Raw genomic sequence first — 27,951 nt, 5'->3', positions numbered from 1 at the left:
CTAATCCCACTTGACTGAGCAGTATTAAGCAATCCTATCAAAGAGAATGTATTTTTTAAGCAGTCCTTGGGGCAAAATTAGAGCTTCAAGACTAAGAAATAATGAGACATGTAGGGGGGAGAGGCTTTTTTTTATATTTGGAACAAATATTAAAGAAGAGCCTTTGCTCCTGAGTCAAGTTCCCATGCTTTTTCATTATGTTCCTTGGCTGAAGTGGTCTTCAGATAACAAATGTGTCAAGCTGTTCTGTCTCACTAAGTTAGAATTAGGTTATGTCTGTGCAGAAGAAAGTTTTGGAATAGCTGCAAAAACAATTACAACGCTGCTTGATTCACTGATGATGTTAATTGTAAATCCATATTAATCTAGGGCTGGGCGGGAGTTGCCAGAAGGATTCATTTTCTATGCACCATGACAGATGCTTGTCTCCCTTTCCTTTTTTCTGTTGCCTTAGACCTTGGATATCTCTAGTATTTTCTGAAAGCATAAACAGTAGCCTTAAGCAAAGTTACAGTTGATAGGAAGGTTGCAATAGCCTATATAAATCTTACATGACTTCATCTCTCACAAAAGCAGGTCATAATATTTTAATCATATTCTGGAAATCCTTGAATGCTAACACATAGGAAATAGTGTACCAACAGCTAGTTTCTTATAGAGGAAACTTTAAGGTGAGCGTTTGGGGTTTTTTTTATGTGATTCTTAACAAGGGACAGGTTCAAAATGCAATCTGGGAGAGAGAGTCAAGAATGGAAGATAAAAATGGTTTTTTACTCCATTTTGAATTTAAGATAGAAAGCTCTTCTTTCCAGTCAGATGCCATGTCTCTTTCTGTTTGCAAGAGTTTTGAAACTGTGTCTGCTGCTGAGCTACGGAAGGCTATTTATGTGGGAAGTTTTTCTGTGTTTAGGGCTGCGCATTTCTGAAAGCTTGTCAGATTCCTATGCCCTAGTGTGCAACTCTTTAAAGTTGCTCAGTGTCTACAAGTTGTCCTAGTGATGAGGAGAGCAGGAAAAAATACAACATACTGGTTGATTTTGCTACTTATAGATAGATGGTTTGGCAGTTTGTGACATGATAATACCAATTTACAAGCAAGCTTCAAGATACAGAAGCATGGTGTGGGTGCCGGGAGATGTAACTTTGGTGTGGGTGCAGGTTCCTGGTGTCACTTCAGTGTGGCCACACTGCCAGGGCCTGAGCCAGAGGTGAGTTATACAGCTGCCCAACTGAATGGGGAGGCTGGGAGTGATGTACCGTAATCCCACAGATTTCCTGCTTGTAGGAAGAGTGCTGAGATAGAAACAGCTGCTGAGGGATTCCAGCAGAATATAGAACAAAGTGAAATGCCCTGTGTCTATGGCAAAGCCCGCCTGAAAAATTCAATTAATTTTAATATATTGTTGTAAAGTTACCAGGCTGCAAGTTACCAGTGAAGCTACTGATCAATATAAATAGGGCAGTTCATATTCACGAGCATCTTACTAGGCTCCCCACAAACTCAGGGTGATCTTGCCATCTCAAAATATGTTTGAAACACATTTTCTCCACAGCCATAAGAGCTAAAAAGTTGGGGGAGGGGAGGGAAGTGGTTAATGAATAGCAAAAATGGGTGCAAATTCATGTCACAGAAGTTGAATAGAGATCACAGATCTTCCAGGCCCTTCTGTAGCTGGCACAAACAAAGGAATCACTAAATTGTTCCTGCAAGAGACTGCACAGCCCGTGAAAGGGTCCTATTAAGTGTGCTTTTACCCAGAACGTTTATGACTATAATTGCTGATGCAAGTTATTTGGCACAGCAGCCGACAGTTCATTCATAACTTGGTGGTTTCTCTGTTAATGTTACCCCCTAATTAGTTCCTGTGAAGGTACTTTATGAAATGATAAAGTCATATTCTTGTAACTTCTCCAGTATGACATCTGCCCCATGCTAGCCACAAAGGACTGGAACTCACCAATCTGCTGAGCTGTAGTTGGAAGATGACTGGAGATGAGTGAGGAAGATGTCAACTGCTCTCTGTGCTTCTCAGTCCTAAAATTAAGGGCTGAACCAGGAACAGCATCAACTAGGATGCTTAGGCCCCTCCAGCATCCAGCTGGTTGGTTGGACCATTAATTACAGTGACACCGTGTCCTCTGTGGTTCTCCATACCCCGATAAGATCCTCATTGTAGAGGTCCAAGGATCTGACCATGATTTCTTTTGGTGGCTTATGTTTCCCTCTAGTTCTCGTTAAGGAAATCAAATGCATTTTCTATAGGTAATCCAAGGATAGACTGGCCTTTCTTTTTGCTGTGCTTCCTCAACCCTCTTTTCAATAGTCGAACTATTAACAGACTATCGTTACCATTCCTTTGTTTTGCGTTGTTTAAATGAATTTCCAAGTCTATGACCTTCTGCATCAGCAGTACCATCTGCTTGAGAGTGACATTTTCTTCATCTTGGCAGCCAAAGACGTAGAGTTACAGCCCTTTATGCTGCCTATTACTGTGCAGCAAAAAGAACCTTTTGGGGTAGAAGAAAAGAAAATAAAAAGGTCATACTTTTACTTTATTTTGTAATTTGTCTTGATGCATACTTGTACAAGTATAGGGTACTATCCTCCAGTACTAACTCACCTTTCAGATTAAATTCAGAGCTGATCGTTATCTGCACTGAGACCACTTAAGTAGGATATCATCCTACAGGGGCTACACAATTTGAGTTTAATTTAATCTTAACAACAAGCATTTTGCATGGGTGTTTTTCTTTCTCTAGAGTTAGTGGTCCGAACTTCAAATCCAGGTAGGTCTGAAGTTATCTAAAGGGTCACCTCTGGCACACCAAGTCCATAGGAGAAATTTTGAAGCTGGGGTGGGTATATTGTTAGTAAAAGTCTCTCATCTCTGTAAAATGTAACCAAGTGACAGCATAAGGCTGGAAATCTTTTGGCTAGATCTTTTTCTTCGTCTCAGTCTCGAACTTCCAGGAAATGCAGTTTTCTAATGCTTTTTAGCTAAAGGTCCCATTTAAGCCAAGTACTTTGTACCTGAATATTTCTGTAATGACTAACTTGAACAGATGTAGTACTACTACAGCTAGGTCTCCATTAGTTAACCCAAGTTTCCTGCTGTTACGTTATTTATTAAGGCGATTATTTCTTGAATTGAAATTTGAGATACCTGTTAACACATGTTACAAGCTGAACAGATGGCTATATATTTCTAACTCTGAAAAATATGTTATGCAGCCAATACAGCTGTCCTGCCATCCAGAGGAGTCATAAAAATTAAAATAAACTAAACTTTACCTAACATATTTGTATTTTTTTCTTAAATATTTATTCAGAAGTTTCTAAAATGGGAATTTTATTGCGCTGGAAAAATGCTTAGTTTCATACTAATTCAGATGCTAGAAAAGATCATCCCAAGGTAAGAAATAACTGCAGATCAAATCTAATGGCTGACCTACAGAACAACAGTTTAAAAATTAGGATCTCAGCTTACAAAATGGCTTTCCCCAAATGATCAGACGTGGCCATTTCATGGACAGAAGGTGGGGACAGCCATGTCACTGCTGGGTTTTCTGTGGTCCACAGCATGAAGTCATGGCAAAGAGTAAAGCGTCTTTTTCTTTATCAAGTGCAATTTCTGAACTGGAGTCGAGCAGCACAGCCCAGAGCCACTTTTAAAGCTACTGAAGTAGCTTCAGTTGAGAGTGGAAGAAGGGTCTGCTGAGGGATTTTTCCTGGAAGGTGTGTGGTGAGGGGGTGTAGGGACCCAGTGGAGCCTGGCCAGAGTGGCCTAAGCCTCTCAGTGCGTGGAAGGAACATTAGTAGTTTTGCTCTCTGTGACACTGCCATGTGACACTGTGACAAGTCATGCCAACTTGGCGCTTAGTATCAAAGTAATTTTTCTGTAGTGTTAAATGTTTTTATGATTTTTTACAACATCAAGTTTTATGGGATTTCTGTCAACTGACTGCAACCATAACAACAATAAAAAGACATGTTTGTTTAACGAATAGAGTGCTGGTAAAGGTCTTGTATTGGCTGCCATTGGAGCTGAAGCTCTCCAGTTATCCAGGGAACAGGTGCTGGAGGTCAGCAGCAGGACAGGCTTACCCAGCCTGGTTCCCAGAATGTACTCAGCCCATGCCAGCACGTGGCAGTAGCACAGAGGGGGTGAGCACCCCTCTTCTACAGCTGAGGGTAAGTGAAAGCTGATGGGTTAAAAGACGTGTTTGAAATCAGCCCTCCAGCGGGTCACAAAGCCAGGAATAAAGCCCACGTTTCCGCAGGTTCCACCAGCGTATTTCACAATTAGGCTATCTGAGCTTTTTTCTAATATCAGCCGCTAAGAAATGCACTAAGACCTATTTGTGTGTGATTTCAATAAACCAGCCCTGCGACTCCTCAGGGAGGAAACGCACAGTGCAAAATTATGGGCTGCAGAACCTCGTTACTCCGGTCTCCCAGACCGCAGCTCTAACCGAGGGATGCTTCATTGACTCCAGGGAAGGGAAATTCTCCAGGGAACTCCCTAGACTCCAGGGAAGCTCTAGTCCGATTCCTTTGGGGCTGTTGTCTCTAGCATGAACGTGAGGCTACAAAAGGCTCACATTAACATGTATGCAAACTGAAGTTTCGTGTTCATCGTTGAAACTTGGGAGCCGGGCTGCGCTGGCACTGCAGAGGTACCTGGTGTTGCAGGGGGTGACAGAGCCTGTTGGAGTACCACGGGTAGCCCAGCCACAACAACCCAAAACACCACACAGGCTCGTTACCCTGTGAAGCAGCTTCATGGGACGGCAGCGAGGTGACTCTCGTTACCCAAGCCCGATCGCTTTTCTGGCTTGCTCTGCTGTGCGGTGGGCATTCCCATGCCTCTTCTGTGGGGCAGCGTGAGGAAATCTGAACAGCTTTGGTTTGAAACTGGCCACTTCCGTGGAGAAGGGACAGGAGAGCTGTGGATGTACACTTGACATGAACGTTCATTTTGGTCCTAGATGTTATAACTGTAAAATCTGGGGTTTCACTGAGAGGCATCATGAAGGTCCCTTCCCAACAGTCGCTGCTGTGAAACAAATAGGGGCGTGAAATGAATAGGGGCTGCTGTGCTCAGAAACAAATGTCTCCTTTTAAAATAGACGTATTTTGAGGAAAAAAGGGTCTTCCGTCTAGACAGAGCAAGACTTGAAGAAGTTTTAGGGAACTTATAGATGAAACGGGGAAATTTTAATTACTTTTTTAAAAAGCACAGAAGTTGGATGTTCTTAGAATCACAGTTCACAATTCAGCTGGGCTGGACAGTTTGGGGGGAACAAGAAGGGAATATATGTTTGCACTGTAGCAAATACAAAAGAAGCGATCTTAACTAAATTATGTGTGATACCTTTTCTGTTTGCTTTTCTTTGGTATGTTGTTAGGAAATGGGCCAATTTCAGGAATGTAGTTTTTAATTTTCAGTCCAACGGTGGGTAAACTGATAGCCTTTGCAAAAATATGGAGTAATGTTCTGGGGATAAGACCAGACCACACTGACTGACACACAAAGGAATTGTCTCTTTAGGAAACAGAAACCTTTAGAACTGCAGAACTGTGAGGCATTTCAGAAAATCACTCAGTCTAGCCCTGCACTGAGACAGGATCAAATACTCCCAGACCACCCTGGCACGTGCACATCCTAAATTCTCAAAACCTTCCCATGAAGGATGCTCATCTGGCTCCCCGGTTGGTATGCTGTGGTGTCTCACCATTATATTGCAATGTAACAGAGATTCAGAACATGGCTGTGTTATGTTTATAGTAGGGACAAATTTGTACTGCCATGACAATGGAAAGGATTGCTAAAGAGAGTTTCACGTTTAGGTTTAACTTAGCTTTAGGACCTCTTCATATTGCCAGAGCAATATGAAGGGCCCACCAATGTGTGAAAGCAAGGCTCTCAGTTTCTGATCATCCTTCTGTGGCTGTAGCCTGGGAAAACTCTCTAGGACAATGATGGTATTGGCTGCCTAAAGAAAAGTATACTTCTCTCTTTGATAGTGTTGTACAGTGCCAAAATTTGAATTGTCTGGAAGCAATAAAAAGAACTGCATTGATAACAAGAGAGGATGCAAGATTCTGGAACCATCTATCACATATTTTAACACGTATACAACAGACTTCTGATGTAATGTAGTAGTTTTTCCCCATGCTTTGTGTATTCCATCTTCTTTAGTTTAACGTCAAAGGAGAGCTTTCTGATACACCTATGTCACTGCTTTGTATGGTATGTCCCTTGTCCAGGTGAAGCTGTACATGATACCCCACAAGGTAAGCCTGCAACTCACATCATCTGCATTTCTTGCCTACCCTGTCAAAAAGAGCAAAGCTCTGCAGGAGGCAACAGATTGCATTCCCTCTCTCTGTTGCCAAAAACAGTACAGCTCTTTTCCATTTCTTTCCCTACTTGAAATCACCTGTTGATCTCCAGACCTGCATGTCACACATTTGCAGAGCAGCCCTGCAGCTTCCCCTCCTCCGTGACCCCATATGCTGGAAGCAGCTGGTCGGTCTGATCTGTGATCTATTAACCAGCTGCGCTTGGCACACAGAGTTAGGGAGGAAAGGAGGGAGGCTGCAGGTGAGGGTGTAGCCCGGAGCAGAAAGACAGGCATGCTCTTCAGCTGCAGCACAATAGTGGGTGGCTTCTGCTTGCACGTGACCTGCGCGCAGTGTCTCACTCCAGGCAGCAGCAAAAGCTGAGGGGCCTGAAAATCTGTTTTGTTGCATGGTGTGCCATAATTGACAGCAAGGTATCTGGTTGTCTTTGAGAATGCCTATTTTTAAGGATGTTTTCTCGCTTTGTGAATTGAATAAACCAGTTCTGCAATCTGCTACAGGCCCCACCCTACCTAAGCCTGGCTAGTTAACCTGTAACAGATTGCAAAACTGGTTTGAGTCACACAGTGAAGAAAGAGACATAAATTAGGTTTTTTAATAGTTTAACTCTCCTCCTCACCAATAACATAAGCCATCAGTCGTTAATAGTGGTGCCATAGAAGAAGCACAACATGTGTCACCCAGTCATTCATTTGCCACACTGTCATGGCTCCGTTCATGGTTTTGGAGATTGAAAACTACGTAGGCAGGAGTAAAAGTTGCTTCCCAGTGCTGCAGCCTGGATGCCTAATTCACATTCTGTATGTAGGATTCACATACATGCCAAGAAGAGCTCTGACATAACTGAGCAGCCATAGTTCAGCTGATACGCATTGCCTGGCTAAGCCATTGTAACGGGCTTGTGTGTCTGAGCCAATGCTGAAATGGAATGTAGGTAAATATCTCACCCCCTTCAAACCTGGGCAGCTGAACAAACCCCTGTCCAAAACAGTTTTTACTTACTATTTTCTGCTGGCCTGAATTCATGAGACACCTAGAGAAAAGAAAACTGAACGAAAAAGGTATGGACAACGTTTTGTACATGTAGGATGTTAATACTGACACGTTACTAAACCAACTGGATTCCACCAAGTTCATTTTCCCCGTTGTTTTGCTATAATGCACAATCAGAAGGAGCATGCACGCTGAGCCTACTGATACAAAATGTAAAGTCAATGAATGCTCCTTCCGAGCAGTTGGCCCTTCCAACTGGCTTTAGATTTCCGATTTCCTCTGGCCCATTTTCAACCTTCAATTCTTTTACTGCAAAAGGGAGCAGAGTGAGAGTGAGTTATACAGCAGAGATACCTTAATGCCTAATTTCAGCCCAGATGCAGCCAACAAGTAAATTTTGCCCAGGCTACACCAAGGCCACAAAACCAGTGAAGCCCACTTACCTGTTTGAGAAGGTGTACTGGTGGCCATGCTCCTGGTCTCCTGGAAAGGGCCATGTGCCAGTTTGGAGGGCTACATCCACTGATGGATTGCCCAGAAAATCTGGATCAGACCCACGTTCTTCTGCAAGGAGCACAGTAAAATGCCATGAATAGTTGTGAAGGAGAACCTACCATTCTGCAAGAGAGCTGCCTCCTGCTAGACAGCGCTTTCTGCGTGGGCTTGGAGGAATGTATTTATCTCAGGTGGAGAAGGACATTAACCTTAAGTTTCCTTCAGTCCTGAGTGGACCAAAGCTTACCTACTTTGCTGCCAGGGAAGGACAAAGAGTGGTAGTAATGTTGCCACCCTCCTCTCATTGCTGCAAAGCACAGAGGACAGCTGCCAGTTTCAAAAGCAAGAGCAGAGACACCCACCCTCAGCAGAGGCAGCTAGGGTCTGCGTTGCAAGCAGAGAACACCTTCTGCTACGCCAGGCGAAGTGTCTTTATGCTGACAGAGGCCAGGCCTCTAACTGCTTTCCTAAGGATTTCCCTTTTAGCTAGTTCTAGGTACCTCTAACTAACTTACCTGTGGTGAACCTTTTTCTCAGGCACCTGGCTTTTCCCATGCATTGTCCACTGCATCTAACGCGAAAGCAAACCTGTAAGTCATGAATTGCAACACCGAATGTTGGGGAGGTTTATCCTTAAGAGCATCAGGTCTGAGGTCACCTATGGCAATATGGGGAAAACATTTTAAAAAGGAAGGAAGGAAGGAAAAGACAACATTAAACAAAAGCTCTTGTGCTGTGTTTCTGTTCAGATAATTTTTTGTGCGAATGGTATGACTCAAATGAGTGGAGGGCTCACAGAGCCTTTCTGTGCTGAGGGGCTAGCACGTGGGGTGTACTAGCAGAGTTCAGCCATGTACCACCACTCTTTGCTAGTACGGACAAGATTAGATGAAGAAACACTGCCCAAGGAAGGGCTTGGAGGCTTCTAATTTTGTTTAACTGCTACCCAGTGTTTCTTCTTTACTTGCCTTCAGTGCTTCAAAGTGACTCAAAAGCCTTCACCTGCCTATAACCATGTATGTAAGGCCATTATTATTAATAAATCAAACTACTTCTCTTTGTAGTTGCTTGGAAGGAGTTTAACATTGCTGAATGCTCTACTGCAGCTAAGAACACAGCCGTTCTGAGTTTCAGTTCTTTCCAGCAGTTACTGTTGTCAGTTCTGAAATAGCTCTGTTTTACAAGCCATTTAATTGCTTACTTAAAAAATTCACCAAAGCTCAGCTGGGGCCCAATTTTCAGTGAACCTCAGTTCTGTACCCACAAAGAATTTAGATGACTCTGTGACCTCATATTAAGTGAATAAATTAAAAAGATGACTTTTTAAAGCTATTGATTGTACCCAACAGACATTTGGGATACAATATCTTAAGGCACAAAAGTTGTACTCATTTGTTTTTTGAGTGTTTTGGAAGTTGACTTGTGGACAAGTTGGGAGCTTGGCTCTTCAACTATACCAGAGACCAAAAAGTTGCAAGAACTAGCAGAGCTGGGGAGAGGATTTTTTATATGTAAATAAGAAAGAAAAAAGAACTACCGGAGGGCAGTGTTGTAGATGTATTTGCATTAGGGAAGTGTGATGTACTAGATGCGTAAAGAGCAGGTAAAAAATTGGATGGTACCGAGTTATACTGCTACCTTAGCTACTGTGAGGATTGCATTGACTTTCCGTAACAATTTCCAGTTGGTAAAAAGGAAGTACTAATGCTTAGAGCACAGGGGTGGTGTGAGGATCAACTGCTTAGTGTTTATAAAGTGCTTTGAAAATGATAAATGTTATGTAAAGGAAATGCTGACAGACATCATCCATCTGGGACTGAATGTGAAAAATAACAAATTAACTAATTTCTTCAGGATCTAGAGGGTAAAAGCAGCACATAAAACATACAAGGCTGTGCAGGTGGTAGAGTAACTGCACTTGTGAGGTCACCTAAGATGAAATCATATGTGAAATGAGGTCAGGATTCTCTATGTTTATGATAAGCATTTGTCCATTACATCATCTCATTGTTTGACACACTTCTACCCAACTATTTAATGACCATTTACAGGACCTGTGATTCACAGCTCCTTATGTGTCCCACTTACCTGTGATACCCGCTGTGGGCAGAGCACTTTGCCCCGTGTGCTGTGTGGCTCACAGCCCCGAGCCATGAACGCTGACTTAGTCAAGCATGACTTGCAGTCATCTCTGTCTTCCTACTGCCAAAACTGTTCATTAAGACTGTACAGCTATTCTGCCACCTTTGGGAGATACTCGTTTGCAGGATACTCGTTTCTGCGGACCGCTTCAAACACTGTGTGTCCTGACTGGCTGTCTACGGGATGGAACACATCATGGGCATATAAGCAGAAAAGCCAGAACAAAGAGAGCATTTGCAACCAGGATTAAGCTTCACAGCAGCCAGTCCATCCACCGGAGCTTGTAAAGCTGCAAACCTCTGAATTTTAAGAGCATTAAACAGTTGTTTTGATTTCAAGTAAGTAACACCATCAATTTGGTTACTGTTTGTCATTACTGGAACATGACAGAGAAAAAGCAGTGAGAGGAGAGACAGTCCAATATTAAAAGTAAAGGTGGGGATCCTATTCTGATAGACTAGCGCACCAGCTAGCCTCAGTGGCTCCTACATCTTCAGATGACTTTGCTTTCTCCTGTTTCCAAAATTATCTTCCTAAATGCAGGCTAGATGAAAAGTATTTGTGGTTCCCCCTGGGAAGGATAAGAAAAGGTCGGGATTTACATAGTGATATTTACTACTACAAATTCTGTAATGGCCATTACAGAAACTTGAGTCAGTAGTTCTCATCCCCGTGAACTAAGTCCATCTAACTACGTACACTCATACACCATTATGATTTCCCAGCAGCTTTAGCTAATTTTTTCTTCTTTCATTACCCAACCAACTGGAAATTACTCTTTGTAATTTTCCTACCAAAAAGCCACGTAAGCCTGGCCCTCAAGGATTAGTTGTGGTAAGGAATGCGTTACCTCTCCCTAGATTTCCTCTTATACTCATTTGAACATCCAAATAGTCAAGTTTAACAGGAAAGAGCAATACATTCTTCTACGAGTCCCTTTCCTTTGCCTCTCCTCTCCCACTCCCCCCCTTCAAAAGTAGAAAGGAAGAATCCTGTTGAGTTTGAATTGCCTCAGAAATAGTGCTGCGCTCTCTCAGCTCCCCAGTCCTGTCCTGAACAAACCCTGAGCTTTGCAGGTGGCTGGAACTATTTTTTATATTATACCAGAAGAGCATGCACTGAGAAAATAATGAGGCAAGAGGAACTTGGGTACTTTTGCAGGTCTCATTATGCAGATGACATAGAAGAGAGTGTGACAAGAGGACGTATCTCTTCTGACTTTTTTCTTCCTTTGCAACATCACCCTTTACACCTCTGCAGAGCTCAGACTTTCCTACTTTGTTTTTCTCCCAATTTTATTTACCATGTGTGATTCAACCTGCATTATGAACGGAGAAATGGAAAAATCAGTGTAAAATAAGGGTAACGAGATTCTACTTGGGCCTTCAGGGTGCAATCTGTCCTCCCTGCCTCAGTCATATATCGGGTATCCTGCCTGCTGCAGGTGAAGTCTGGGTTTGTATTTATCAGAACTTCCAATGACACTGTATGGATATGGAACGTCAAACAATTCTTCCTCGGAGGGGACAGTTGTTTTCAGTTTAGACACTGTCACTCATGATTCACTGATTTTGGTAGCCTTTCCCAATATCCAACAATTTCTCCCTTAGCATGCAGCTTTGTAGGGATTTGGTGAAGCAGCAGCCAGGGGAGCCTGTGTGTGCCCTTGGTGTGACGGGGGAAGCGGCCGTTCTGCTCCTACCCTGGGGTGAGGAGCCTCAGCAGGAGGGGCAATCCAGATGTTTGCCAGCTGCTCCGTGTCACCCGGGTGCCAGCTTGTGCCCAAAGTTGTCTATAAATAGATAGGTCCAAGCGCTGCCCTGATTTACACCTTCTGCAGTCTCAGCAAAGTCAATTGTGGAAGTGGGATTTGTCTTATTGCAGGAGTCGCTCTCTCTCAGGAGGCTGCCTGGCACTTTCTCTAGCGAAGTATCTTCCATTTCTTGTGTTGAGATGGTATAATGACTCCTGGGTTTGCTGCTGCTTTTTGGAATTTACTTGGTGAATGACCTTACCATCCCACAACATGCTTCTCTCTATCCAAATGGTGCGGATGGATGCCCGGGTCCAGGCCTAGCAGGGAGCCGGCTCTGTGGGACCCACTGCCTTTGTGGTGGTGGCGAGGTGGCCACAGGCTAATTAGGAAGCAGCATCATTACAGGGGAAACAGGCAAGGCCTGCCCGTGGAGGGACACACTGCAGCCTGCAAGGCAGAGGCAGACGGTGGAGAGCCAGCTGGGCTGCCCAGCAGCGTGCTGGGACGGACTGGCACCAGGAATGGTGTTTGTGTGTCCTTCTCACCTGAAAAGGCCTGCTCAAAAATGAATCACTTCGGAAAGGAGAAAGTCTGGCCGCTGCCTCTCCCTGTAGAGGTCACCTGTGGAGTCATTTTGGTGAGATAAATGAACGCTTGTGAATGACCTTGTACGACAGATCTCACTGCAGGTGGTGCTTCTAAGCGCTTTACAATATTTCTTGGGTGTAGATTTTGAGTGTGATCCAAAGCAAGCCTCTAACCATACTTAGGTGATTAAGATAAACATTAAGGTGTCTTTATTGTTATTTCTATTGCTATTACTATTATTATTCAGGTGTCTAGATAAGTATTGAGATTTTCTAGAATAGGTACCTACCTAAAACCCATTGAAATCAAAGGAATTAGGCACTTAGGTACCGAAAAGGATTAAAAATACCTACACCTAACTCCAAGTATCTAAATACCATTGGAAATCTGGGGCAACGTGAAGGGAGGGAACAAAACATGCCATTTGCATACTAAGCAGGCAGAGAAGTGCTCAGAAACCTGAAATTTTTATGAATCAAAGAAAAGAGATTCTTTGGGAATTTGTATAGGGATTTTTTTTCTCCTTCCCGACCCCCCGCCCTGCTCCCCCCCCAACAGGAAATGATGCTAATATAAACAAAATTTGTAGTGCAAAATGTTTTTTAAAAGCTCAGCCACCCAAGTGGTTTTCACAGCAATTTGTTTCAATCAGCGGTGCTAAGAATTATTGCTATCAGTAGAGGGAATAGGCTGCTGTGCTTATATTGTTTGCTCTAAAGCAGGACAAGAGCCACACCATTCTGATGTCAGTGATTTCATCAATGGGAGAAATACACAGCCTTGGACTCCGGTCGTGTAATTTTAAAAAGCTCTCGGTTCACCTTTAGAAATAAGCAACCAGAATTGTCTGAAATTATATATTTCCACTCTGTGTACTATTTTAACTCAGTTGAGCTCTGAGGCCATGGTTCATGTCCTGGCTTCCTCTCGACTCAATTATTGTAATTCATTATTAAACTGTTATTTGTTTTCATTCTTTACACTGTCTGCTGCTTTGCAAAGCTCAGCAGCTAGATTTATAATGTCGAGAGCTCTGTTCCATTACATTACAGCTTCCCTGTAGTTTTTTTCATTGACATGTTCAACAGCGCGTTGATTTGGGTATTTAATTCTTTGCACACTATAGATTAACCCTAATCTACATACTGCTTTTAAGCATTTCCTTAGATTAGTGGTTTTCCTAATCTGAACTGCAATCCAAATACAAAGTTTTAAAATTCTTTCAGTCTTTGTAACGAAAATGCTGTGTCCAAGCATTGTTGAGCTTTGAGGTTCAAGTCCAAAAATGGGCTCTGCATCTAGAATTTGCGAAGTCCATCTTGTTTTCATCTGCCAATTCTCTCTAGGCAGATGAGACTTTACTTATTCCTGGAGTAAACTAGGCATTCTGTTAACCCTGTGTCTGGGTACTGTTTCATCTCTTGGAGACTTAAAGGCATCATCTGTTTTTGGGTGGCTGGGGTGAAACATGTAAATTGTGTGCCCTGTACCTGGAATAGCTAATGGTGAAAGGGAAGGGAACTACAGCTCTTCTGTTAGGCTGCCTAATGTCCCCTGCTATCAGTGGTCTCATTAATGAAGATAAAAGAGGTTCCTATATGTAAACCACAATCCAGGCTCCATCTTACCCCTAAGTGTGTTCCCACTTGCCCCTGCCCAAGCTTCAATAGGGCTTGAACTCAAAACAGTATTTCACTGACAAATGCAAGGCTTGATAGTACTACAGACATTTATTCTCTAATCATATGTTCTTTCGCTTGTTCTTTCTAGCCTTCCTTCCCTTATCCCTTTCATTGTTAAGCTCATTCCCTTTCCTCGCTGCCATCTCCTGTTGCTACTGCTTCTTATTTTTCTTCTCCTCAACTACAGTCTCCCTGGCTTTCCCAGCTGGTTTCCCCTCAAGTGTTCTTTCTGTCCCATTGATTCGTTTTCTTTATCAGGTTTCCCTTTCTCCATTTTTGTCCCCCTTTTTAAACATTCTTTTTATTATTCCTGCCCTCTTTCTATAGTCACAAATATTTTCTTCACTTTCCCTTCTCTCCTCTTTCCTGTGTCTCTTCTCTTTTGCCAGTCTCTCTCCCCAAAGTCTTTTAAATGGTGTCCATCTCTTGAACCTCATTCTTTCTTAATATATTCTCCCATATTCCCCACTTGTTTGTCTCCTTTCTAGCTGAGATAAGCATTTGTCCCCAGGAAACGCCCCTGTCTGGGCTTGTCCCAATGTCCCTTTGTTTTCTTCAGCTTTTGTAATTCTCAGCACACCTGTGTGCTTGAAGAAGCTGTTCATCAGTGAACGCAGGGGAGGCTGTTCATCAGAGAAAGTTCCGTGTGTATGAATGTGCCTCCAGCACACCTTCCCTCTTCATCCACAGGGACTCCAAAGAAGCCTACCCTCACGTGAAGGCAGTGGCAGGACCATCAGGCTGGGTGATACTGATGCTCTCTTTCCTCATCCTCACCTTCTGTCAAAGCACACAGACCTCTGTCACCCCAGTGCACAATTTTTTTTTTTGTCAGAAATTCATCGGATTCCAGGTATGTACTTTGTGAAGTGACTGCCAATATGGTATGGTATGCCGTGCCACGCCATGGCGTGACATGACAGCCTACAGGATATATGACCCAAGAGGCAAGAAAGATCAATAACTTGACAGTTTCCCTACCTTGGTGGTTAGAGGCTGTTGGTTTTGTCTGGAGCTCGCCGGCCCATAGACCTGTGCTCAGCAAGTGCCATGATTTAGTCACCGTACTAGTTTGCTGTTCATCTTGGCCTCGGTTTTGGCAGTTTAATTGGTATTGTTGCCTGTGAGCAAGACATTGTCAGGACTCAGCTGTGAGCTGGAAACTGTGGATTGCGAATGAACTTTTCCATTGTGCTAATGGAAGACCTCATCAGAGAATCACAGAATGGTCAGGGTTGGTGGGGACCTTTGCAGATCATCCAATCCCCCTGCTAAAGCAGGCTCCCCTACAGCAGGTTGCACAGGATCGTGTCCAGGTGGGGTTTGAATGTCTCCAGAGAAGGAGACTCCACAGCCTCTCTGGGTAGCCTGTGCCAGTGCATGTGTTTTCGAGACCTCAGTGCCTGTGACGAACGCTAATGTACAAATTTTCAGAACCTGAGAAATAATCAGAGTTCTGTGATCTTTCCCTGCTGGTCTCGGTTAACAGCAAAGTGCACAGGCATCAGGTAAATTCTTGTTGGAAGAGTTCTGAATGGCAGAAGAGCTACTGAACAGTGTCTGCAGATACAGGCAAACAGTTACAACCCGGTCTGTGTTTGATTTGTGTTCATCCACAACCACGGGTGTGGAAACAACCCACTTTTTTACTTTTCCACTAGGAGACCATAATCCTGCAAATTTTTCATCACTATTGTTTGTAAGAACTGCTGTAGGTAAAAAGTTTTCAAACTCTATTTATTGATTGTCTGAAAATGTGCTATTTCCCCTCCATGTGTACAGAGATATGGGATCTTTTGGGGGCCCTTCACAAAGCTGGAGAAGTTAAAGAGTATTTTCTCTGCAGTTCTTGGTACTTTCTCTGCAAGTTTTATGGGGGGAAAAAAAAAAGACATTAATGTAAAGACATTTCACATTTCTGTGCATGCAGTGAACACAGTGGACTGAGCTTTAGCCTAGTGACTAAAAAAATCTACGCTACAGGTGTTAGGGGGCAACGTTTTTTTCCCATTTTCCCGTTCCAGCTTTGGAAAAGAGTCGGTAAACTTTGGGTACCCTCAAGAGACTATGGCTTTTGTACAGACATCTGCAAAGTGAATTTTACAAATCGTGCAGGCTCTCAGGCACTTATTAGACAGTATGACTAATAAGTATGACTATTTGGAAAGGAGGAAGGGAAAAGAAAAGAAATTCTGTGTGTTTGTGAGGGAGTTCTTTGTAGCCTACTTTGGGGAAGAAATTTTTCAGCCAGCATGGTGTGGGGAAAAAAATATCCTAAAATGTGTTCATTATTGCATTTGCCTACTCCTTTGACCAATACCTGCTCAAACTTCGGCTTCATTTGATATTGCTGCTCGTTGCGTGCCGTTTCTGTAGGGCTAGGTTTTAGCAGATTTCAGTCAGTATCAATTGTGTGATCTGTGGGAACGTTGCACCTTCTGCTTGCGCTGCCTATCATACATGCTCTGTGCGTGGTCCGCAGAGGTGAAAAGCAGTCACAGCCTCTGTGTAAACTGCAACGTGAGCATTAAGTGACTCGTTTTCAGGAGGCTCCTGGGTCAGTCACCTGCTACACCGGCGGCTGTCAGCATGGCTGTCTTACAGGGTTGGTACTGGGAAAGCACCAGATCAAGTGTGTTTCTGGTATTTGCAGAGAGATCTTTTCTTAATGTCACACACAAGTGATATACAGAGCATTTATTGTGAATTCCACCAGCATGTCATGAACTTACATGCGACAGGAGGATGTTAGTGCTGTCTGCTGACACCAGCATGGGGTTCCTCTGTGGCATCTCCAAAAGTGGTAGCCCTGCTGGGCAGACTTTCAAAGGTGGATAGAAATGTATGCTTGCACATCAAAATAGGCAATTTATTTCACAAACAAGCACCAAGGTGTCCAGTTATCCATTTTCCTGATGCAAATACAAATTTTCACCCGTGCAACAGCTGTGCCTGCCCTGCGGTTTCTGCCATGAGGTGGCAGATACGTAGCCGGCAGGGAGACCTGCCTCACCATGATGCTTGGGGGCATTTCTGGGGGAGGGCTTAGGGCCAGTGCAACACGGGTGAAGATGGCGCTGGCGGTGGCGCAAAACTCGCATGGTGAAAGCTGAAGCTGGGGCCAGTTTGGCGTGAGGGGTGGTGACCTGGATGGAGGGCGATGGCTGCGAGCCCCGGGCCCTGCGAGCCCCGGGCCCTGCGCGCCCGCCTCGGCTCGGGTGCGACGCGCACCGGCCTTCCCGCCCCCGCTGCAGGGCCTGGGCACCGGCGGGGCTTGCTTTGCACAGGGCTGCGCGGTGCGCCCCGGCAGAGCCTCCTTGCAGACCCCTGGGCTTGCCAGGGGAGCCTGCCCGCCCGCCCAGCAGACCCTCCGTGCAGACCGCAGCCCCCTGTTGCAGACCCTCCGTGCAACCCCGTACTTTGCAACTCCGCTGCGCCGCCACGGGCTGCCGCCCCCGCCGCGGGACCCCGCTGTGGCGCGCCGCAGCCACCGGCCGAGTGGCCGCCGTGCCCCGGGCTCCCCCCGGCGGGCCCCCTCCCGCGGGCTCCCCTATGAGGTCAGCGCGGCGCGGAGGCCCCGCCCGCCGCCCCGCCCGCCCGCCCGCCCGCCCGCGGCCGCAGGGGGCGGCGGGCCGCGCTCCGCCCCGCGGCCGCCCCGCTCCCGCGTTCATTTCATTCCTCCCCTCATTCCGCGCATTCCTCGCATCGCTGGCGCCGCGCAGCCCGGCCGGGAGCCCGGCCCGCCCCGCCGCCGGCCGGGCAGCAACTCATCCTCCGAGGGCTCCGGCCGCCGGCCCGCGGCAACCTACCGCCGCGGTATAAATAGCCAAGCGGCGGATTAAAAATAGGCGCGGGGCCATAAATAGCCGGGGCGGCCCGGGGGCGGCGGGCGAAGTTTGCCGTCGGAGCGCGGCGCGCTGGCGGTGCGCGGAGGGGGGCCGCGGCGCGGAGGTAAGAGGGGCCCGCGGGCGCGCACGGCCGCGCCGCCGGCGCTTTGTGCGGCGGGGCGGGGGGTCGGTCCCGGCCGGGGGCGGCCCGGGGGGGCCAGGCGCCCCCCGCAGGTGCCGGGGCCGGCGGGAGAGGGGCCGCGGCGGGGGGAGAAGTTGTTTCCCGCGGAGTTGGCGGCGCGGCGGGGCCGCGGCCGGAGCTGCAACAGGCGGCCGCTGCCCGCCCGCCCGCCCCGCTCCCCGCGCCGCCGCCGCCGCACTTAGTTGCCTGAGTCACCGCTCGGCAGCCGGGCGCGCACCCCGTGCGCGCACACACACACACACACACGCACACACACACACACACACACACGCGCTCTCAGTCGCTCCCCCCATCCCCCCTCACACACGCGGCGCGCACCGATCCTCGGCATTTTTCACATTTTTTTCCACGGGGAAGCAAGAAGTTGGGAGCAGCCCCGGGCCGGCCGCAGCCGCTCGCAGCCCTCAGCCCCAGCCCCGGCCGTGCGGGCTGCGAGCGGCACGGCCCCGGTCTGCCCGCCGCGCCGGGCTGCCTTCCCCGCCGGCTGCCCTCCGAAAGATGCAAGAAGGAATGTCCTTTTTCGCTGCTTCTTCTCCTTCTCCAGAGCTGCTGCTGCCGCTGCTGCTGGTTAATTGCACATTCAAGTGGAAAATTTTCGGGAGTCAGCAAAAACGTTGTATCCAAAAAAGACAAAGTCGCAGTTACACCACCACCGAGGAGCTTGTCCCTGGAAAACTTCCTTTCGGTAGGAACCATAGGTTGTTTTGTGTTTTTTTTTAAAATATTTTTTTATTTATTTATCCGTAAGGTTTTACAGAGATCTATTCCACAGATGTCCACTGATGCGGAGGGCCAGTGGCAGCCTTTGTTCGCAGAAGGAGCGTTTCAAAGGAAGTACACTTCTGAGGGGGAGGGAAAAAGTTATACAGTACGGCTTTTGTCACAAAATTAAGACAAAGCTGTGCCCTCCGAACAGCTGAACAAAACCGAGGAGGAGAAATGAAGCCAGAGGGGCAAAAAACTCCCCAGCTCTTGTTTTTAACCAAGTGAAAAAGTTTGCGCTCCTGCCTGGGTGGAACGTAATCTTAGTCGTGATTTTTCTCCTCTTGAAATCTGTTTTAAGTTGAACGGTGTTACAGTATAAAAATATTTATGAAACAATGAAATACCAGCCACCCACGTTTCTCGGGAGAGTTGTTAACTTATTAGAAACAAGTGCCGGCCTTTGATAGGAAGAAATGAAAAGTGACCTCTAGAAGTGTTGGAAAGTTAGGGAGCAGCTCTCTTCTAGCTTGCTGAATGTAAATGGCTCCCGGTATTTTTTAACTGTTCGTTGTTGAACACCATCTGGGAAAGAAAGGCCAAGAAACGTCAGCTCGTACTGGCGCTTTCTGACGTAAAATAGTATATATGAGAAATGTAAGCTGAAATGGCAGAGCCTCAGGGGGAAAGAAAAAAAAAAAAAAGTACCAATACAGCTGTATTCCTGTCTAACAGAAGCGTATTTGCTTTCCCTCAGTGCTGATAAAGTTTAGAAACACAGTATTGCCAGTTAGCGGTTTTATGGAAATATCTGACCTAGACAATGGCAAAGTTTGGAGCCGCATGGACAAACCCCTGTTTTCTCTAGCTGAATGTTCAGTTATTGTGCAGTACGTCTGGTGTGGAAATCTCTGTGGGAATTCCTGTTACAGGAAAATCCATGCAAATAACTAAGTGCTACCTGCAATTGAATATGAAAACAAAAATTATTATAATTACATTAGGACTTAATTTAAAATTATGTAGGATTCTTCTTATAACCCTAGATTGGGAATGTGTGTCTGTAATGTATAATGTATTTTGTCTCTATAAATAGTTGGGGAATACCATTACAGGGATATTAGATTGTACTGATGGTAAGATGGTGCTATTAAAAATGACACAGACCTGTATATTAAATTACTTCTAGGAGTGGGAGGGAAGCTTGCATGTTTGTGTGTGTATGTGTATATATATATATTTATAGATACACACACATATGCATACTTTATTTGGGAATAGAAATACAGGAATTAACATAGTGCATGTTCTTAAAACACAAAAATGAAGATTTTATATTTGGGTCACGTCTTGAACTTGCAAGTTTTTAAAATCAACTTTTTGAAATTATTTTCATTAAGGGTGAACTTTCTTGAGGTGCATTTTTTTTTTTTCACCTTCATGGTAAAACTTGGCTTTTCACACTGCACTGGTTTTTAATTAGGTCATAAGGCTTTTTCTGTACCAGTAGGGGTAATTCTGCATTTTGCCTGCTGCAGGTTTATCAGCTGACCAAGCAGAAATTTTGGATGCAAAGGATTTATTTCCGTCTTTCTTCTAGTGATCTAGAAATACCTTTGGAAAGTGCTTTATTCCTGAACATGTTACGTGCATTTCGAGCATCAATTTTACATACGCTGCTTTGGTGAAGTAAATATTATTAGCCTTTGCACCCAGGAGAGTGTAACAACAGCTCTTGAGGTTCAAATTACGGTTTTATATTCTGTACAGTTTCTTAGTCAGTGCTGAGTGGGATGTATGCGAGCAGTGAAGCAGAGGAAAAATTTTGATTTGACAGGAGTCTGGGTAAAGACAGCCTCTGCTTAAAGGAGTTTTAATTAAAAAGCCAAAAAAAGAACAACAGAAACTTATTATGAGCTAGACCTGCCGTGAGTTTCCAGCTGAGAAATGATAACGTATTGTGATACGTGGAGATGTGGGAGCATGTGTATAACATGTTTGGTATAATTTGTAACTAGTGTTTTTTTTTGTTGTTGTTGTTGCTGGACAGTGTAGTGGTTTTAGATATCGTTAAAGTGGTTTTTAGGCTTTGTTTGTCCATGCCTGGAAAAGTTAAGCTCGGCTAAGTCACATGCAGAGGAAAAAGGATTTCTTCCTCCTTTCTTTTTAGCTACCTTTGTACATCGCTTTGTAAGCAAACTTTAAAGCTGCAGTGCAGGCAAAAGTGTAATGAAGACTCATGGAGCTGCAAAGAAGTTCTGGTGTCTTTCACTTAAAAAAAAAAAAAGTGAAAGATAAAAATATGTAATTGTATTTTGATATAGCTGTCAGTTTTCAGTCTGTAAAGTAGGACAGTTACACTGTTGGAACAACTTCACTAGAAGTAATCTTACTGGAAGGTGCCTAAGACTGTTTCCCAAACGGGAAGATTTTGTGTACAGTTCTGAATGTGTGTGTTTGGGAGAAGATTGCCTTCAACCGTTACGTTTTGAACACATGGTTTCTGACTGTATATACACGCACGCACACATCACTCCTTTTATCTGGTATTTCATTGTGACGTTAATATTAATGCTGTAATCTTTCCAGAGATGGTTTAAAAACTGTCTTTCTGAAGTGATTCCATTTATTTAAGAGGAAAGGTTTGCTAGATCCAATCCTTACTCAGGTTAAAGTGACTGGGATGACTCATAGGAATAAACATTTGCTGGATCAAATACTAAGATATTTACAGCATATGCTGTATGTACATGGTTAGTATGATACTTGATGTCTAAAGAAGGACATGGTGCTATTCTGTTTCTTCAATTAAAAAGAATATCAGATTTGACACAGATGCTTTTTCAAATTTTTGTACGGGGCTTGTGTTCTGCTTTGCTTGTAATCTGTTTAAAACTTGCAGGCAAATGTCTGTTAAAAGTTGATTGCTCATTCCATTTGTGCTCTTATTCATAGCACCTGCAAATATGAGGCGAGGGCTGACTTTTTAAAAAGCTGGTCTAAGTTCAGGTTAATTCCATCAGCTTCATCTGGCCTGTTGCTGCTTTACATTGGCTGTAATGAGGGTGCAAATTGGCTCTTTAAAAATTATTTTGAAATCCCCAGTTCATCAGTGGGACCTGCTTCTGCATGAGTGAAATAGTAGTTACTTATTTCTGGGATTTGAGATTTAATTACTGTTTTGTCACCATGCTGCAGTCTACTTGAGGCAAGCACTAATGGCAGGAATGTTTTATATCCCTAAACTACAGTCATTTACTATTAAAAAAAAAAAAATAACTTAAGTGAGACTCAACAAAATTTTAGAACCTTCAAGAGGTAAATAATCTCCCTGAAAGAAATGGCTGTTAGAGGTTCTGTGGCAGTTTATGCAAGTACCGTATAATTTAAATTGTATCCTGTGATACATGAACAGATTAATGGCATTATTTATTGTAAAGCCAACCAACTCTAAGCCACACCGAAGACACATTTTTAGAAGAAAAATCTCTGCAATAAATTCCCATTTTATGACCGTATCTTGGTCTCTGTTCTTGCACAAAACTCCTTTTGACTTCTGCAAGTGGAACAAGGATGGAATAATATTTCCTGGAATAATTTTGTGTTTGGTTTTAATGATTGCTCATTTCCAAAACATAAGAGAGTGAAAAGTTGCAGCCTTCAATCTTTTGAGGCACCAACTTAAAATCTGCTCCTTGGATGTGTCACATAAAATTAAACTAGGAGTTTTGTAATTTAATACCCCGTACCCCTCTTGGGTTTTGTATGAAATCCTGATCCCGCTGCAGTCACTGTGAGTTTTATCTTGTTTGGTAAAGCCAAAATTTCTCTCTGATCCAGTTTCCAAAACTTCTAGACTGTATCAAGTTATTAAAGTTCCACCAGGACTATATGAATTTTAAAATAACAGGGATTGAAGAAGTGGGGGGAAGAGAAAAAAAGGCAATGAGTCTGTGTCAAAACCTGGCGCTTAACAACTAATTTGAGATACTCTACACAGGAAGTCAACAAATGTCTCAAAGAGTAACCCGTCATGTGCTACATGCCCTCATTTGTTAGATGAATTTTTGTACATATGTCAGGAACGCGATGAAAATCCGCAGAGTGTGCTGGGGGTTTATAGACGCTGGGCCGGTTGGTGCGGGGCTGCAACCCCGTTTCCTGGTCCCCCCAGCTCCTGCCTCAGAGCAACAAAAGGATGCCAACCCCTTTTTAGTTTGGCTCCTGTCCAGTCGGAGGTATCACCTACAACTTTTTGTTCTTTGTCTTCTAGTCATTGTTGACTGGAACAACGTGATTATTCCCTCTGCATCCTGTCGTGCCTCTCCAAATGGCCTTCTTGGATTTCTAGCTCTTATTAGCTCTTCACTAAACTTTGGAATCGCAGGCACCCGTGCAGCGGCAGAAGCACATGAGCACAAAATAGAAGTGTATTTGTTAGCAGGTCAGAAGGTAGAACGTGAAATCTGTGTGCTGGGAGGGGGAAGGGAAGGAGAGTTTAGGATTATGTGTAAAACTATTAAAACACTATTGACTGGGAATCTAAAACAATGACGAGTGCTGTTGTTTTTACAGATACATGAACTGAAAACTGCTGCTAATGATGGGAAATGTTAATTATGTGAGAACATATTGAACTTATATTCTCTGGCATGAACTTTTTTAAATGCATCAACTGTGCTGCCTTTTATGCGCACAGCTTTCTAATTATCATAATTCAGTACAGCTCTGGCTTTTGGAAAGAGTTCAAGTGCAATCTCAACTTAACATGAAAGGAGTTGTTTTTTTTGGTTTTTTTTTTTTTTCTTCTTTAAACCGAGAATGTTCAAGAACAATTTGAAAAGATAATCTAAAAATGCTACATACTTAGCTGCATATAAGTCAGAAAATAAATGTTCCCATAACTGCCTATCAAAGCAGAACAGATTATTAGAACAGAAAGTTATCTATTTTTCTCATTATGTCTTTCACATTCCTACAGAACAGAACTAAAAGCACATTTTCATAACTGAATACCATAGACAGATCGACTATATATTGATTGACAGTAGTTTTTATTTTGCCAGTTTTTGAAACGATTGAGTGGATTACTGGGTTGTTATTAAAAGATTTTTTTTTTCCCCTCAAATAGTATGTTAATAACAAATATTTTATTTTCTTAAATAAAGCAAGAAGACAACTTTCATGATTTTTGGTATTAACTGATAGTGTTTCTGTAACGTATTAAAGTCCCATTGTAAGTCTTGCTTATCGGTCAGTATTCACACTTCATCTTCCTGGAGCTTGAGGGGGTTGTAAATACCAGGTCTTTCTAAAGCTTTCAAAAGTGTTGGGGCTTTTTTTTTGGTTGGGTTTTTTTTTTTCTTTTAATAAGGGGAAAATAAATTTCATTTAACTTGCACTCAAATTATCCTCTCACTTTTTTTTTTAATTGGTATGTGATCAAATTGTTAGTTTCTACCCCCTAGCTTCTAGTTGAAAAAGAATCAGATTTTTTTTCTTTTTCATACTTGTCTTTTCCTTTACTACAGTACATGCTACATTTCTAAAATGCAAAGAAAGCCCCAGTGAAACAAAATGACTTCATTTGAGCTGGCACTTAAGAGCAGAATTCACTTCCATAGTGCTGAAATAAAAGAAGCCAAGTGTTTTAAATAGCCACTCCCCTAGGCCAGAGTGTTTTTAGAAAAGCTCATTGTCTAGATTTGAGCTGTAGCAGTATGCCTGCCTCTGTTAAATCTCCTGATCCAGACAGCTCGATTTCTAAAGTTGACATCTGGTTTACTCTTTGTTCACCTGTTTAAAAAAAATGCAAATAGGCGAGTGTGCCATTGCCCTAGAGCTCTGTAAAAAAATAAAAATGCTGTTGACAGTTTGTCAAATAGTGCTTCCAGTCTAAGACTGCAGTAGCCTATTGTTATGCCCGCAACAGAAGTTGTGGCACCATATGGCTAGTATATGCTTCAGATAAGCTATCTGTTAATTTAGTTTATCAGTAGCGTTTTGATATGCTTCATGTTTGAATCACCAGCCAGTATGGCCTTGGGTATTTTTGGTGCCAAATTATTCCTTAACATTATAGACATCACAGTTATTCCCTTGGTGGAATCTCTTGCCATTCATTCACCTCATGGTGCCGTGAACAATGGTGCTTATTTTTGGAATTAGCTGGCATATTTTTTTACGTGGCTGTTTCTGTTGGAAGATTATAATTCAGGAATGACATTTCGGTTTTGAGGGGAGAAAATGTCAGTACAGACTTTGGAAGAAAAGGTAAATTCATAGAGGTTTAGTGGATTAAAGCCTCTGTTTTGTGTATCTCAATTAAAAAAAATATTTTTTGAGACATTAATTAATGGGAGAAAGGAAATTTTATTCATATTTAATCTACCACCACCATGCATGCTCACTTTTTGTCCTAAAGCTTGTTTAAAGTAAAAGGGAGAACTCTGTAAACAGCTTCATTTCTCCATTCCTGATTTTACCTTTGTTCTTTGAAGAAAATTAACATTTAAAAACAATAGTGTTCCTATATCTGCTGTCAGCTGATCTTTGAAGATTTTTTGTATTTCTCCTTTTTTCCACAATCAACAGAAAGCCTTGTAGAAGGCTTGATGATTCAATGAAAGTTCCTTCATCTTCCCCCTACCCCCTGCCTTTTTTTGGCTGTAATTATTTTGTTGCAGGAAAAGTCTCCAACCATAAATAGAGTCTTCCATTCAGTGCCGCCGTGATGTCCTTAGGGTTGGATCTGTCCGCGTTGCTCTCTGACCTTGCAGCACATTCCTCTGTGTCTTCTGCCCTACAGGCTCCGTCTCGCTGTTCCGTACAGGGCACCGCATCGGTCTGTGTTTGCCTGGACCCTCCTTTTTCCTTGGGTTTGCACTTGTCTTGGGCAGGGATCAATCAGGTTGTCCTTGCTTTGGATCTTGGTGGCTTCCCCCCTGCCTTTTGCTATCCATCTTGCCAGGTCCTCCTTACCCTACCTCTTCTGCTGCTGCTCACAGATGTGGTTTCTCGTTGTTGAGTCCTTTTGCCCATCCCAGTTGCTGTGGTGCTTCTACTCCTTCCTTGTCCAGGCTATTGGAAAGAAAGGACTGCTTGTGCTTATACAATGCCTTTCGTGTCCAGGATCCTTAATGACTGATAAAAGGACCAGATTCTTTCTCAAAGAAATTTACAGTGATGTTCTAAATCTGTTTGCTGATGCCACTTTTTTAGTAATGAAAGAAAGTCAAAGAGAAGAAAACTTTTCTGTGACAGTCTGGAACAGTGGCCATTCTTTAATGCCCCACTGAAGTCCACCCAGATGAACTGCATGGAAAAATGCAGGAGCTGTCAGAGAGCACCTGGAGGCCAACGAGGTGGGCAGCGAAGCGAGAGGGAATGCTCCCTCTCAACGTAGACACGTGCAGAAAATGAGAAAGGATTCCTGCCCTCGGCTTGGCACCGAAGGCTGCTAACAGAGGCTTGTAGTTTCTCTGCGGGGCCATGAAATGCTAGCATCTGTTTACACAGAGCTGGTTTTGGGGGTGTCACTTCAAATTTTAAATCTGTTTTATATTCAGAGTTCAGGTCTGTGGTGTGACTCATGTGGTTGGGTGATAATGGCATTTTTTGTCTTCTGGCTCCTTGTAGATGAGACCGGTGATCTCTTGTTCTAATGTGATTTGGGGGAAGATAAGTGAAGAGGCTGAGAAAGGAGAGGTATTGAGACTTCCAGTTCTGTGAGGCATGTGTGCATCTCCCCTATAAGTAATTTCTAAGTGCTTAACTGCGAGAGGCAATTTTCAGTCCACTAGTGTATCTAGTTACTACCTCTAATGAGTATCGTTGTCTTTGGGCTGATGAGTCCATCAAAATATAACAAATCTGTATTTATTTAGTGCAATAACATGCTTCTCTCATATGGTTGCAGGGTTTGTGTTGTTTGTTGGGGTTTTTTTGTTAAACTTTAGAGCCTGTGAACTTTTAGTTGATTTGGTATCTGCTTGTCATGGGTTTACTAGTGTTTCATTGCTTCCAGTCATTGTTTTGTGATAGGGAGTCTATAGCTCCAGTTAATGTGTATTTTGCCTTTTAAATTGACTAGTATTTATGCATAGTAATTTCTTGCTCTGCTTCTTGGTGTATTTACAATATATATGCTTGCTGAAAAGTTAGAGGCACATTTGAAAGAATTTTAAATATGCAGCTTCCTATACCGATTCACTTTAGCCTCTCGCGTCAGTAATATTTTTTTTGTCAGTGAAACAATGACCCATAAATAACTTTTATCTTCCAAAGTCTCTAAAAAACATACAAAGAAGTCCAAAGGGTAGTAGAATTATCATAGTTCTTGGTTGCTCGGAAAATTAACTAATATTCTGGCCTCTGAGATTTCAGAAACAAATTAAAGAACCCTTTTTTAGGTAGCAGGCTGCTTTTAATGGTTCTTCTGTATTAAGGAAAGTACAGTATTGTAGGTTATTTATTTCTGGGCATGCAGTACAGGGTGAAGAGCCTGCAATTCAGCTAGCAATGCCTCTGTGCCCTGAGGTAAACTCTATTTCACAAAGGGAATTTTGATTATGGTCTACTGCTCTGTAGCATAGTGGAGGCTTCAAGAGGCAAGTGGTAAATGCTACCAAAGAAAAGCTGGATTGGAGCCACTGACGTCATCTAAGTAAATCTGCTGTAGGACTATAGCCATAAAATGACTGCCAGCCACTGAGCGCACTTTGGCCTTTTCTTGTCAACTGTTTTAACTGCTGGTTTGTGTTGTTTTTTGTTTTTTTTTTTCCCTCTCCCCCTCCAAGCAACATGCATTATTTTTTTTTGTGCTAGTTGTGCACATGGTGAAATATAGAAATGCTAACATCCCCCTCTCCCTCCCCACGACACTGTACATAGCATGTGAGTAGCTGCAGCCTGGCAGTTCAAAAATTAAAAAGTAAACCAGTACTTTTCCATACATGAGCCTAGCAGAATTAAGCTTCCATCACAAGCTATTTTTTTAGGTGCAAGAGCCTGGCAGTTCAAGTTACAGCATACTGATGAGATTTGTGTTGTGGGCAAAAAGCATTTTGATGCGCTGGAGGGCATGCTTCTCTCTGGGAGAACCAAATGCGTAAAAATGGCTGGGTTTGAATTCTGAATTAGCACAAAGTGCATGTGTTTGTGAGTGCTTAAGATCCAGTGTTAGTCATTGCTTTTAA

The 27,951-nt window shown here is 43.6% G+C and overlaps 1 protein-coding gene across 10 annotated transcripts in view; it reads left to right on the top strand.

Annotated features, from left to right (window-relative positions):
- Positions 1–17,696: 17,696 nt before the first annotated feature.
- The window catches only part of TEAD1 (TEA domain transcription factor 1), a 161,680-nt gene continuing 151,425 nt past the window's right edge, over positions 17,697–27,951 (top strand). For 4 of the 10 annotated variants that reach the window (XM_055721976.1, XM_055721975.1, XM_055721974.1 and 1 more), the window contains exons 1-2: positions 17,697–17,974; positions 18,597–18,737. The gene's annotated coding sequence lies outside the window, so the exon portion shown is untranslated. Of the gene's footprint in view, positions 17,975–18,596; positions 18,738–27,951 lie in introns of those variants that run through there. The other 6 variants (XM_055721979.1, XM_055721978.1, XM_055721977.1 and 3 more) reach the window with 2 other exon arrangements.

Source organism: Falco cherrug, chromosome 10 (assembly GCF_023634085.1).
Source record: "Falco cherrug isolate bFalChe1 chromosome 10, bFalChe1.pri, whole genome shotgun sequence".
Classification (NCBI taxonomy): domain Eukaryota; kingdom Metazoa; phylum Chordata; class Aves; order Falconiformes; family Falconidae; genus Falco; species Falco cherrug.
Note: the sequence above shows the minus strand (reverse complement) of the source record. Positions and strands in the feature narration are given on the sequence as shown.